The following is a 12578-nucleotide window of genomic DNA, read 5'->3' as shown; positions in this document are numbered from 1 at the left end:
GAGGGTTAATGTAAGAAGTGGGCGGGGCGAAGCAACTCATCGGAGAAAAATGATAAAGAACTCAGGCAATAGGAGCTCATGTGACGTGTGAAGGGGCGTGGCCAGGGCGGGGTCACATTCCCTAGTTTTCTCCTGCACAGGAGATCGGGAGCGTGCCAAGTAGAGGACTGAACGTGCGCAGTGTGGGCACAGGGCGGCGGGGGCGCGCATGGGAGCGTGCACGCAGGTAGGGGATGCTTGTATTGATGTGAGAGCGGCACACACGGCACCGAGCTCCGGTGTACACACTCTGGGCTCCGGTGTACAGACTCTGAGCTCCTCACTGACAACTGCTGAACGAGCACCGACACAGCCTGGGGAAAGGAAGACACTGGCGGTATTCCCAGCTCTGGAGTCATAGCACAGCTGTGCAATCTCTTCCACCTACCGGCCTGACACCCAGCGAGCAGAGAAGGTGAGGCAGCCCGGGTACATACTAGCACACAATGCCCAGCCTGCTTACACATCATGCCAGGATGGCACCCAATACACATCATCATCATCATCATCATCACACGTGTGTCTTCTCTGCAATATACTTTATTCTTATATACAGATTTACACCCAAATAACAAACCATGCATCATGTGTCCCAGATCTGACATCTTATTTATTAATAATACATTGCATTTCTGTATAACTAATGTGTCACACTCATCTGGATCTGTTCTGTAATGTTGGAAATGTTTCTGCATCTAAAGATAAAACATTACAGAAACACCTTGGATGGGCGCAGAGACATCTCCAACATTACACCTAGAGCTGGGTGTATAATATATATTATATTTATATATATAATTTAGTATAATAACTATAAGTATTGGTGATAAATATCTACAAATCAAAGTGTCCAAAATCCGAGCAAGAACTTTCCAAAAGTGTTTGTCTGTGTTTGCTTTTATATCATAAATGTGCTTACAAATGGGACATTGGGCCAAAGCTGTCACTGTGCAAGTGTTTCTCAATCGGGGTACCTCCAGAGGGTGATTAGTGCCATTCGGGCCAGTCTGACACCATTGATCTTTTTATCTGTAAGAGTGACATTCTTCCCACTGACCACAATGCTAGTATTCTGTGAGCTGTGATGTTATTAGCAGGGTTCTCCAAAGAACTAAAAATTATTTTAAGGGTTCCCCCATGGTAAAAGTTGGTTCTAGTAGAATTGGACGCTCTTCATTCTTGGTCTTCCAAATGGATCTTTCTAGACTGTATGACATCTGTTCTAAATTTTTCACTTAAAGAATTAACAATTGTTGGTGCCAGATGGAATTTGAAGGATGGTGACGTTCAGTAATTTAGTAGATGGTTAACTGTTCTCAAGATAAAACTATAGGTAGAGTTATCATTATTATCCACTTTATTGCGTGACTGCCACATTTTTGTGACTTGGTGGATATAATGTAGATTCTGTGCTTCTTGTTTGGTTTCCTTATATTTTGAGTAACATAAGCATCTATTCTACATGGAGCATTCAGATCACAATCCCAATAATACCCATGCTGTAAAAAGGTGATTGTAACGTATCTTGTATGTGTTGTACAGTTTTTATGAACTTTACACACCTCTTGTGTCAGCTCTATTCATTAAACCACACGTATGGTCCGTTTGATTTTTGATATTCCTTTGCAAGTATCTGTTGTTGAACCAAAGTTGCAAGCAGTGTAATTTATTGAGAATTACTGATAACTATACTAAATGTAGGAGAGCCGGCCACATTATTATTATTATTATTATTATTATTATTATTAATAAACAGGATTTATAAAGCGTCAACATAGTACACATTACAAATAATAATAAGTAACTACAGGTGCAGTTTCGGATGTCAGACCGTGTCTAGGACACACAGGCCCTATGATCCATTGTGTGATATTTAGGAAAACAAGCCAAGACTAAAATTTATAATAAATCATAGTTAGTTGTTAAAAGTTAATGATGTGCATGAAGCCTAAGCAACTAATTGCATTGAACCTTTTCATAGTTTCATCAAATTGTTTGTGTTGCTGTAGTTTATGCTTTGTCATTTGTTTGCAATGCTTTATTAAATAAAAGCTATAGACTTATAAAATCATTTAAGGTTTCACAGCAACACTTTCTACTGTTTATAAATAAAAGTTGTTAAACTAGTTGACCTGTTGGGTGCTTGAGGATTATTTATGTTTAACTTTAGATTTTATTAGGATATTTAAAACATGTCTTAGGTTATTTAGCGTTGATTGTTGCCCTGCAAGGGGTTTATATAAACAATAGTTTTAATTACTAGACTTAATTTATAGCCCAGCTTGACCATCTGCTTCTTCTTTTTCAGGGTGCGTTCTGATTGGCAAGCATTAAATGACCTTGTGTCCCCTACCATGTGAGATCTGGTTGGAGATGCAGTGTAAATGAATATAGATACCGTGCAAGGCTTCTATACAGTATTCAGACTTTTAGCAGAAAAGAACATTTAATAAGCAGGCCAATATGCATTTATATTGAATATAGCTGTAGAGGGACACAGAGTAATCTTTATAAATCTAATGCATTTGATGGAATTGGTGCTTGTATTTGTCACATTGTGGGGGTTCTATTATAAACATAGAAGAATAACCTAAATTAAACTGATGTCTAAATAGCTGTGCATCCCAAAAGCCTGCTGCAGTAGCCTTGACCCATCCCCCACGCATGGATCCTGTCATTAGAAAGCTGATCACAGCATCCTTTAGCACCATGCTAACATATTCCTCCACATCTTATTGCCGGCATGCTTCCATGGCGCAGTGACCTCTCCGGGAACTAAAATGGATTGTTCGTCAGTATTCTAGATATAACAAATACTTTGTCTTTGCCTGGGATTTCCTGTACATCCTTGCAGTGCTGTGCACATTTCTTTGTCAGGTAATCAGTAAGAAACTGCTGCTTAGAACGGCTTGTATGTTGTAAGATGCTAGAATCTTTCCTAACCCTGTAGGATGTTGACTTACCTATTTAGAAAACATCACTGGCTTTGCATGAGAACCATAAACCATTCATTCTGTTTGATGTAGAAATGACATCATTTGTTTTGTGATAATATTTTTGCAAACCTTGTTTATTGAAACTGTTTAAAGAAATTGGAATATATGGCGCTTTGCAATCCTAGTTTTGTATAAATATCTGAATGTTGTTGGTTAATGAACAATAAGCAACCTTTCATTGTCATTAATGATTACAGGGTATGCTAGTTTTCAGCCTTAGAATAAATTGCAGGATCTACTTTTAAATACTTGGCTATAATGGGTCACAATTGTGTGAGCCTTACCTTGATACAATCCTTTGATTGTTAGAATTTAAAATTTCTCACTACTTGTCTGCTTTTCTGTGGCTTTATTTTGTACATTTAATCCTTTGGATTAGAAGTGAATTGTTATGGGGGAGGGCCTAATTTAATTCCAGTCCCATGTGCTGTTAATAGGTTAGTAACATCATTCACTTTTGCAGGCTGGGAATTAAATATATCTAACGGAGGCTTTTCATAAGGATATTTTACTTTGTGAAAAGTGCACTTTAGCTATCTGTGTTTTATTAAAATAGTAATGTAAAGCAAGACTAAATCCACGCTGCTTACTTATTATCCCTGTTTCATTATATTATGCCATCTTGATTGGCCATGCCAGGATGACGTTGTTCCTGCGCAGCACACGGGAGTTCATTGATTCCAATTATACACAAATGAAGCCGGGTTTGCCTGGCAACCTCCACCGGGCAGCACATGCACAATATTGCTTTTTTGACGTTTCCTGGCATGATCATACAGGTAAAATGGATTTTTGCAGAAGGGACATCACCTGACCCTTTCTACAATAACCACCTTCCTGATCCTGTATTTTTCAAAGTGGGACTATAATGGGTTATTTTTTGGAGCAGGAACCAATATTGGTGGATCTTGGCATGTGGCTTTTTGGCTTTTATATAGTTAGATACACAGGCGAACTGAAAGGGGTATGAGAACTGCCATACACTTGTTCACCTATTTGGGAGGACACGTGAAGTCTTCACTTCCAATAATAAATTGATGACATCATTGTTCTGCTCCCCCATGTTCATTGTCAGCACATGTGTACTGATGCAGGCACATTGGATGTGATAAGCGCTTTTCTTCCACAATTACATTCACTCATAAATTGATGGTTGGCTTTTTGATGATTTACCAATTAGGAGATTATTTCTATAATTACGTCATCCACCATTATGTCATGCAGGGTGCAGAGAGGTTTTAACATTAAATATTTTGTGAACAGTTTGAGGTTTCATACCTTATCAGGAAGTCATTGTTCCAATTTGGATGAGTCTTTATGATGACAAAAAACTTAAAATCAAAAATAAAACTTTTTGGAAATATTTAATAACCTAAATTCCTGTAGGTGAATGTATAACGATTGGCATTGCTAAAGCTCCAATTTGTATAAGCAGCAGACTTTTCTGAAAGTCGCTTTATGCTGGCGAGTGTCATTGTTGTCTTTGTGACATATTGTAGTCTTTTGAAACTGTAAATAATCCTTATTCTGTGTCTTCAGAGTACAGGCTGTTATACTTACCTACCTTTCCACCACCTTTGCATGCCTAGTCGTGGTTACAAACCCCCAAACTGTTAGTAGCAGATGGTCTGAGCCCCATTTATGACACATTAGCCTTTCATATATGTTCTCTGTTGGTTGATTTTCTAATCTTGATATGTTGCTCCTTTTTTACAAATCTGATCACCTTTTTCCAAAATGGGACATTTATACAATTCCCTGTACTGCTCCTTTTACTTTGAGTAATTGCCAAAGTTTGAAGCAGCATACAACACCCATTCATTCAAAAAACCAACATGAGTTAAAATCCTTCCCCTCTTTTATCCAAACTAAGAAACTTTTGGTTTCACATACTTTAATGTTAAAATAAGAGGATCCATAGATATAGGCAATAATGTTCTATTCTGATCTGAAACATTCCTTGTAAATTCAAGTTTTTGCAGTTCCCGATTCATTAACTGGTTGCTTATATTTGTCTGTTTTCCTGCAGCTAAACACATGAATTTTATGGCAGGAAGATGCTTTTCAAGTAGAAATCCTAGTTCATGTGGCTTCCTTACATCTACGTGCTACAGTTTAGTGTGGTTTTTATAGTTCTCACACCATTATGTAATGTGGTAATGTATCATCCATATGTTGGTAGACTGCCTGGCATTTATTTTGACTGCCACCCAAATAAAGCACGATAGCATGCCACCACATAGCACTGCAAATAATGTATGTGTTACAATTGTATAATGTAATAAAAATATATGTATTGGGATTTCCTGCAACCCATAAAAGCATGTATTCTGTGGTGCATGGCATTGTAGTGTGAATGGGCCCCTAAGGGGAACCCTGGTCCCATTCCCACCTTCACATCTGCAACACATACTCATAGGTTTGGCAGCCTGCATATCAGGATCACCTTGTAACTTTAATATTTTGATTTTTCACTTTTTTTTTTTTCTTAATGCAATTTGTATTGGTCAGGTTTATAACGAGTTAAGTGTGCTGAATCTGTTTTTAAAACTATTTTATAATTGTAATACTTAAACTTTGGTTATTTTTTCAAGTACTGTTTAATATTCTAGTGTTATACTGAATCTTTGGTTTAAAGAATCCTTGAATATAAAGGATTCACATTTTGTATTACCAGGCCAGAACGTTGGCAATTTGTTAGTCAGCGCACATGTGTGGGATTTGTAATCCTGAACATGGATCTGAATCTCCATAAGATTGCCTAGCAGAAGATGAATCTTGAAAGTTGTCTTTTGTTTCACTGTTAGAAGAGAAAGGGGAAACTAAAATAGGTTCAACGTTTAGTAAAGCGTGATTTAAGAGTGGATATATAGCTATCTGCTTAAATTATTATCATCATGTGCCTTTTTTTTAGTAGCAGGTATTCATGAGCAATAAATGCAGCTGTTGTAGCTGTGAATTAAAAAGTTTAATATAGTGTACTGTCTTGGAGGTGTGTGAAATCTATGGCTGTGTTATCATCTATGTAACGGCATAGTTGAATGGGCTGGCTAGCTCACAAAAAGAAGACGCATTACTTTTATCATTTGTGTGTACAATACACAGTAAGTGTGTTATGTGATGCCAGGTCAAGTAATTTTTTTTTTTTTTTTTGTTTGAGGGGATCAGAAATGCTTGCTACATTAAAATTTCCAGATCAGAAAAAAAGATGTTTTCGCTTGGCTTCCTTTTTTTCCCCCCTTCTTGGTATACAGCAAAACACAGCTAGTAGAATTTAAGGCAGTATGAGGAGTGTGTTAAATGTCTACTAATATAAAACTTATCTTCTTTCTGTTGGCTACAGACACTGAAAAGCCATTTAAAAAAATTGCAGATTCAGAGGATCCAAAATGCCTTAAAGGGAACTTGCCATGAGATATTAGTATCCTAGTTGTCATGAAGAGCCAATAGCATTTATGGTTTGGGGTTGCTGATTTGGAACTTGTATGCGTAAGACTTTGCACCAATTTCACTTCATGTATGCTGGGTCCTGGTCAGGGCTGCAAAATATAAATGTCTGGATTCCACTATGCTTTAAGGTATATGTAAAGTATAAGTATGATCTGTTATTTTGGATTGGTTAGGGGAGGGAAAAAAAAAAACACTGTCGGTTTTTTGTTTTGCCATCTATGTACTATTAGGAGGATACTTCTCTAGTTCCCACTTTGATAACTTTTGAAGAATTCACCCCTTTTCTTTCTCTTGAAGAAGCTCATAATTTATAGTCTGCCCTCGTTTTAATTTATCTGGATCTGTAGTAAAACCCTTCCATAGCTAAGATTGGATGTGTGGGTGACAGCTGCACAATTACCTTTCCCAGGTAGTCCGTTTCACCCGCTGTGCACCTGTAAGTGCCATTAGTGGCCATTTGCCTAAATACTGTAGTAAGTGTCATATACTCTGCTGTACTTCAGAACAATATCACCTGCTTGTGGTTGGAAAGCATTCATGTTCATGTTTTTGGAAGCAGTTCAGGGGTTGCCTATCCTTAGTTGATGCGGGTAGTGTCTCAAAAACCTCAGTGCAACTGTATGTCTAAACCAATGCCTCAAAACGTCCTGTCTCAAAACAATTCTAAGACGCATACTTTCACATTGTTACACATGATTATATTTTTCCTTTAGTTTTGTACTTCCTTTTCTATACATCTGTTCATGCCATGCTCTTAATACGTTTTTTGTCAGTTTTCAGTTCCCTATATTTAGCCTACACTGGGTTACCTCCCTTTTATTGTTTTTCAGGATATCATTTTCAACAATGTGGGTTGCCTTAAGTAAAATATTCTGTAAATGAATTTAGTAATGTTGCTGTATGCATAAGAGAAGACACACTGACTTGGCCCCACATAACATTTGTCTGTGCTATCTGGGTAGTTTAGGCACTGAATGTTGTATTTTGGGATTAGGGTTTATTTTAACTTCTAGTAGTAAAGAAATTGCTGGGCATTCTGGGCAGTGCAGAGACCATACATTTTGCTAAAGAAAGTAATACAAATGTTCTGGGTCTATGGTGCTTTAATTACTTTTTAATTTACTTAACCAAATATTTGCTTTGTGCATTGCCTTTAAGGATTGGAGCCACAGTCTACTGGTAGCTCCTTTATTTGTTCTGTTGGCTATTGCCACCAAAAAGTATGTGTGAGAGTTTAGGAGTGGGGGGTGGATTCAAAATGGTTCAAGGTGTTTACAGAAAGGATAAGAAGAAACACATGTACATGCTATATACATGTTATATGGACAGCTGTCTAACAGGGGAGACTTCTTCTAACTTCCCCAATGGTACACAGCAGAAAACTGACAAGTGTTTAACACTTCTCCACTCATAACTAAAAAAAAAAAAAGTTTAAAAAATGTTATCTTCCTTTTCTACAATTGTGAACCTCCTACAATAGTGACCTCCTTTTAATCCCATTGCTACTCTTTCATTTTATCAGTTTTTTTATGGATTTAAATGCTTTCACCAAGAATGAAACCCAATAACCCTATCCTGGGCAATCGGGACATGCTGTGCTTTGCTCTATCTAGATGTGCCAATGTCTTTAAGTAATTTGTGCCAATGACTTTGATATAGGAGCAATAAACATACTTTCAGCTAATTTTTTGGAGCACTAATCTTTTAGCAAGCTTTGTTTGCTGGAATAAACATCAGCTAATGGATGTTAACTCGCATATGAGCAGGTGGAATTTGCTAATTCATGTGCAATGTAGAAAACATTAGGAACCTGACTATTTCTGATGCTCGGAGGTGATATGTTGTAGACGGGTTTTGCTTCAGTCAGATGCCTAATTGCCTAAGTATAGTCTCTTTCATTGACACTATATTGGTCCCAGGTGTTGGGATTTCATAGCTCACTAAGGGGTTTGCCTGATAAATACACCTGAGTTCACCCTAGTTGCAGGACGAGGCAAAGCTGGATACATCTTGGTTGATGGTGCGTAGGAAAATTTTGTTTAGATTTCAGATGTGTGATTTAGGCTAGCAGGGAACTCATAGGTTAATAGCCTCTCCGAGTTTTAACTCTCTGAGCAGATTAGAATGAGAAATTAGACTGAATTACTGTGTTCTCAGTGAGATTCAGGGAAAAGTCATTACATGTCTGGCTCTTGTTATATATTTATGGCGATATAATTAATTTAGGTTTTGCAATACAAATGAGTACCAGTACAACAAAAGAAAATCTGTTGAAATATTCATGTCTGCTGGAAGATGCTTGTTGGACGTCTGACATGCATTCTTTCAGATCCATTTTTTTTTGTTTTAAATACCACATATGTTTTTCATGCATTAACATTGTGTATGCTGTTAGACTGTCTTTACCAATTTTGGTCCTGTATTTGCTTTTCTTTAACATCAAACGTTATTCTGCTTGACTGCTATCCAAACCTCAAGGTACTACACTTGCAGTCAACAGCCAAATGGTTTTTGTAAGTCCAGTTTTGTACTTTTCTGTGTTTTGTGTGGGTGAGCTGGATCTATTAGGTTATTGAATAACAATAGTGTTAAAGAAGAATGACAGCTTGTGTTCTTTGTTCTTGCATGGTCATGTTGTGACGTTACCCTGCAGCCTTGCCATCTGCTACCATTTAGACTGTGTAGTCTGCTGTATATGCAGCAGTGCTTTATAAGTCTCCTAGCTGGATTCAATGTGATCCTGAAGGATGTGTCTAATCTAGGGACAAACTAAAGCATGTAAACAATAATTATAAATGTTCTACATTGGTCGAGCCAAATATTTCATTGCATGGAGGCAACAGGGTAGAGGTTTTTTAGTCTAAATGCTCATGTGGGTAGACAATGCAGCATCCTCTGTTGCAGCTTTTTTTGTGTGTTGCTTCCTGCAGCCATCATTCTCCGTTTGGGACTTTTGGTAGCAATTTTTGGTAGCAAAAAGGTAATCCCAGTAACATTCCTGTTCTGCTGTGTAATTTAATAATTGACCTAACCGTTTTTCCACATGCCATAACATAATGTCATTTACAGACTTTGGGGTTTATGTAACAAATTGTAGTAAATAATCAGTTTTCAAATGTTTTGTATGTCTAAAGTATTAAACAAAAAAGCTCCATCTTATCATTGAGCAAGGAGACTATTCTTGTTTTGTTTAGGGGATGTCTGCTAAAGCTGGTTTTGGACTGGTCTTGTCATTGCCCCATTCACAAACCTCTCCTTACACCTTCATTGATGACTGCATCATCAGAATGGGCTGTGCTCATTTAAACACTGAAGAGAGCATCTTCGGTTATGGAATATGAGGAAGACCTATTTTACAGGCTGGAGTTAGGCTTGGAGTGGAGTTTTTCTAAACTGTGTTGGCACAACAAAATACAGTAGATCCCCGTTTATCCGGAAATCAGATAACCAGAAAATTCCGCTCCGCTTTCTTGATTGCTCCTGCAGCCCTAGCGGAGCTGTGGCGTATGTTCTGAATCCAGGAACACATACCACAGCTCCGCTAGGGCTGCGGGAGCAATCAAGAAAGCGAAACTGTCAGCAGTGATTGGCTGACGAAAGGGAAACCCTGATGACGCTTGAGCTGTCATCAGGGTTTCCCTTTTCTAAGCCATTCAGCACTAGAGGAGAATGGGGACAAGTCTAGTCTATTTAAGCCTAGTGCTGAATAAAGGAAAACTAAATTAACCATAGTTAACTGGAAACTACACTTTTCCTGGAATCATCCATTCCCTGTTGGTGCTGGATAACCGAGGTTCTACTGTATTAGTGTTGATTTCTCCAAAACAAAGAATATAGTTTGCAAGACAATAGCTGAATTTAAAAAATTTGACTTTAACTGATTTAACTTTGGCCAGTGATTTCAGCTGTGTGTGTGTCTTTTCATATCATATGGGGATAAAAGGATAAGAATATGTGTAGCATTATGTAAGTACTTAAGCGCCCTGTTTTCAATGTTCCTCTTGCAGGCTTAACAGGTTTACTTTAATGGCAAGACCTACCAATAAATGTAATTCCTATTCATTCTTTACAAAGTCTGCCACCGTGATGTCATTTCAGTCTTTTGGAAGAGGTAAACCCTTTAAGCTTAGCTAACACCTTTGTGTTTTTCCATTGACATCAATAGAAACATTTCAAAAGTGTGTAAATGCACAGTGCATGTATTGAATGTCAAAACACAACATAATGCATGTTAACATGTTGAAGCACATTGTGGTACCTTCACATGTGTCACATTAGTTAACATTTTAATGGGAAAACACATATACCAAAATGGCAAAAACATGCAAATGCCTGATTCCAGTGTTAAGGCCCATTTATTTCTTTACAGTGCGTTGTAGACAATTTATGTTTCTCGTTCACATGAATTGTGTTGACCTCCTGGGCTGTTCATTTCTGTCCAGATTTATGTCTAAAAGCGGTACATGGTTTTTTATGAAAATTTATTTTCAAGTTTAATAGTATGGGTATAATTAAGTTTGAAACACAAAATCATGCCAAAATAATAACGCAACAGCCGCACGGACCGGGAACTCCTGGGTGACTCATCAGATGCAAAGGACACTGGCCGGAAAATGCGAGAGGACAGGGGTTACCGCTTTCAGCATCTTTTTATTTACCCCAAGTCACACTCGGGGTTACCGCTGGGGAGGTTAAGGCATCCAATTTAAAATGAGTGGGCTTCCAACAGAACATAACGTGATTAAAATCATTCACAATCCTTTTGATGATGCATGTGTTTTTTAACTATACATTTGTTTTATAAATCAACATATCTAACGTCTTGTTCATTTTTTTATGTCCCTGTCTTATGACACATGCTTTAGCACAACAAACTGTAGTACCTGTTAAATTCCCCACCAGGTAAAATACTATCCTTTACCTTCTAGCAAAACTCATGGTTTGGCCCTGGCGTAAGCTACGTAGCCTCTGCTTGAAAAATGGCCTTTCTGGGTCCTCGTCTTACTGTACATGGGAGGTGAGGCTGTATTTTCACCTATTACCTATTATCATCAACTGTACTTATAAGGACCTGACAGCAGACTGCACTCGGAGGCACAAGAACAATGTATTATGCTCAAATTTGCCGGTGCCAGACTCTTTCTGAAATAACCGCCATGCTTACTTGCTTGACTTTATACTTCAGTTGGTGACCTGATCTGTAGATCTTATAAAGTGGAGGCCATGTTTTTCCAGATTTTTTTTAATTTTGTTTGCTGTACAACAGCACATTCTACTGTAAAGTAGAAATTGCCAGGATGGGAAAATTAGCTTCTTTCTCTATTTTATTAGTTTTCTCACCGTTTTTTTTTTTTTTTTTTTGTAAAACTATTCATTTTGTATGTGTATTATGACACCCCACCCCTTGGATTAACTGTGGGAAACTTGTATCTGCTAGTGCAGGGGTGCCCACACTTTTTTGGCTTGCAAGCTTCTTTTAAAATGACCAAGTCAAAAAGATCTACCAATAAAAACTTGGTTGCCTTTGCGATCTACCGGTATATATCGCGATCCACCTGTTGGTCTCCCCTGTGCTAGTGTGTAAGAACACCCATATCTTTGCTATTGTTTTTGTTATTGCATTCATGTTGAACATGTAAACGTATGAGGACTTGTCTTGCTGTGTGTGCATTGTCTGAAGCCCAATGAGACTGTAAGATAGAATTGGGGTAGATTATTATTCAGCTCACACAGTAATGCTGCAGCAGAGCTCAAACTTTCTTCTGTAGGTTTCCATTTTACGTACACATAGTATATATGGACACATTTATTGGTATGCTCTGCACATGTCTATGGATAAAGAAATTTTTTTTTTTTTAGTAATGATGCCCATAGACTGGTATTTATGGGGAAAAAAATGTGATTATTTAGTAATATTGTGTAATTTTTTACATCTACTGCTGGACCACTACAACAGTGTGCATTAAAAAATCTGCTTGGGTTCATTTTGAGATTAATATTTATTGCATGGCCATAGTTTTTTTTTTTTTTTCTTCAAACTATTCTAAACAATCCTGTACATAATAGAGTAGCAGAGATCACCAGGGACAATGG

General features: G+C 37.6%; 1 protein-coding gene across 5 annotated transcripts in view; it reads left to right on the top strand.

Annotated features, from left to right (window-relative positions):
• The first annotated feature begins 207 nt into the window (after window positions 1-207).
• Window positions 208-12578, top strand: part of ADARB1 (adenosine deaminase RNA specific B1) — a 63176-nt gene continuing 50805 nt past the window's right edge. For 3 of the 5 annotated variants that reach the window (XM_072418609.1, XM_072418607.1, XM_072418604.1), the window contains exon 1: window positions 233-454. The gene's annotated coding sequence lies outside the window, so the exon portion shown is untranslated. The other 2 variants (XM_072418606.1, XM_072418605.1) reach the window with 2 other exon arrangements.

The sequence above is a fragment of the Pyxicephalus adspersus genome, chromosome 7 (genome assembly GCF_032062135.1).
Source record: "Pyxicephalus adspersus chromosome 7, UCB_Pads_2.0, whole genome shotgun sequence".
Lineage (NCBI taxonomy): Eukaryota > Metazoa > Chordata > Amphibia > Anura > Pyxicephalidae > Pyxicephalus > Pyxicephalus adspersus.
The sequence above is the reverse complement of the archived record's forward strand: the minus strand, read 5'-3'. Positions and strand labels throughout refer to the sequence as shown.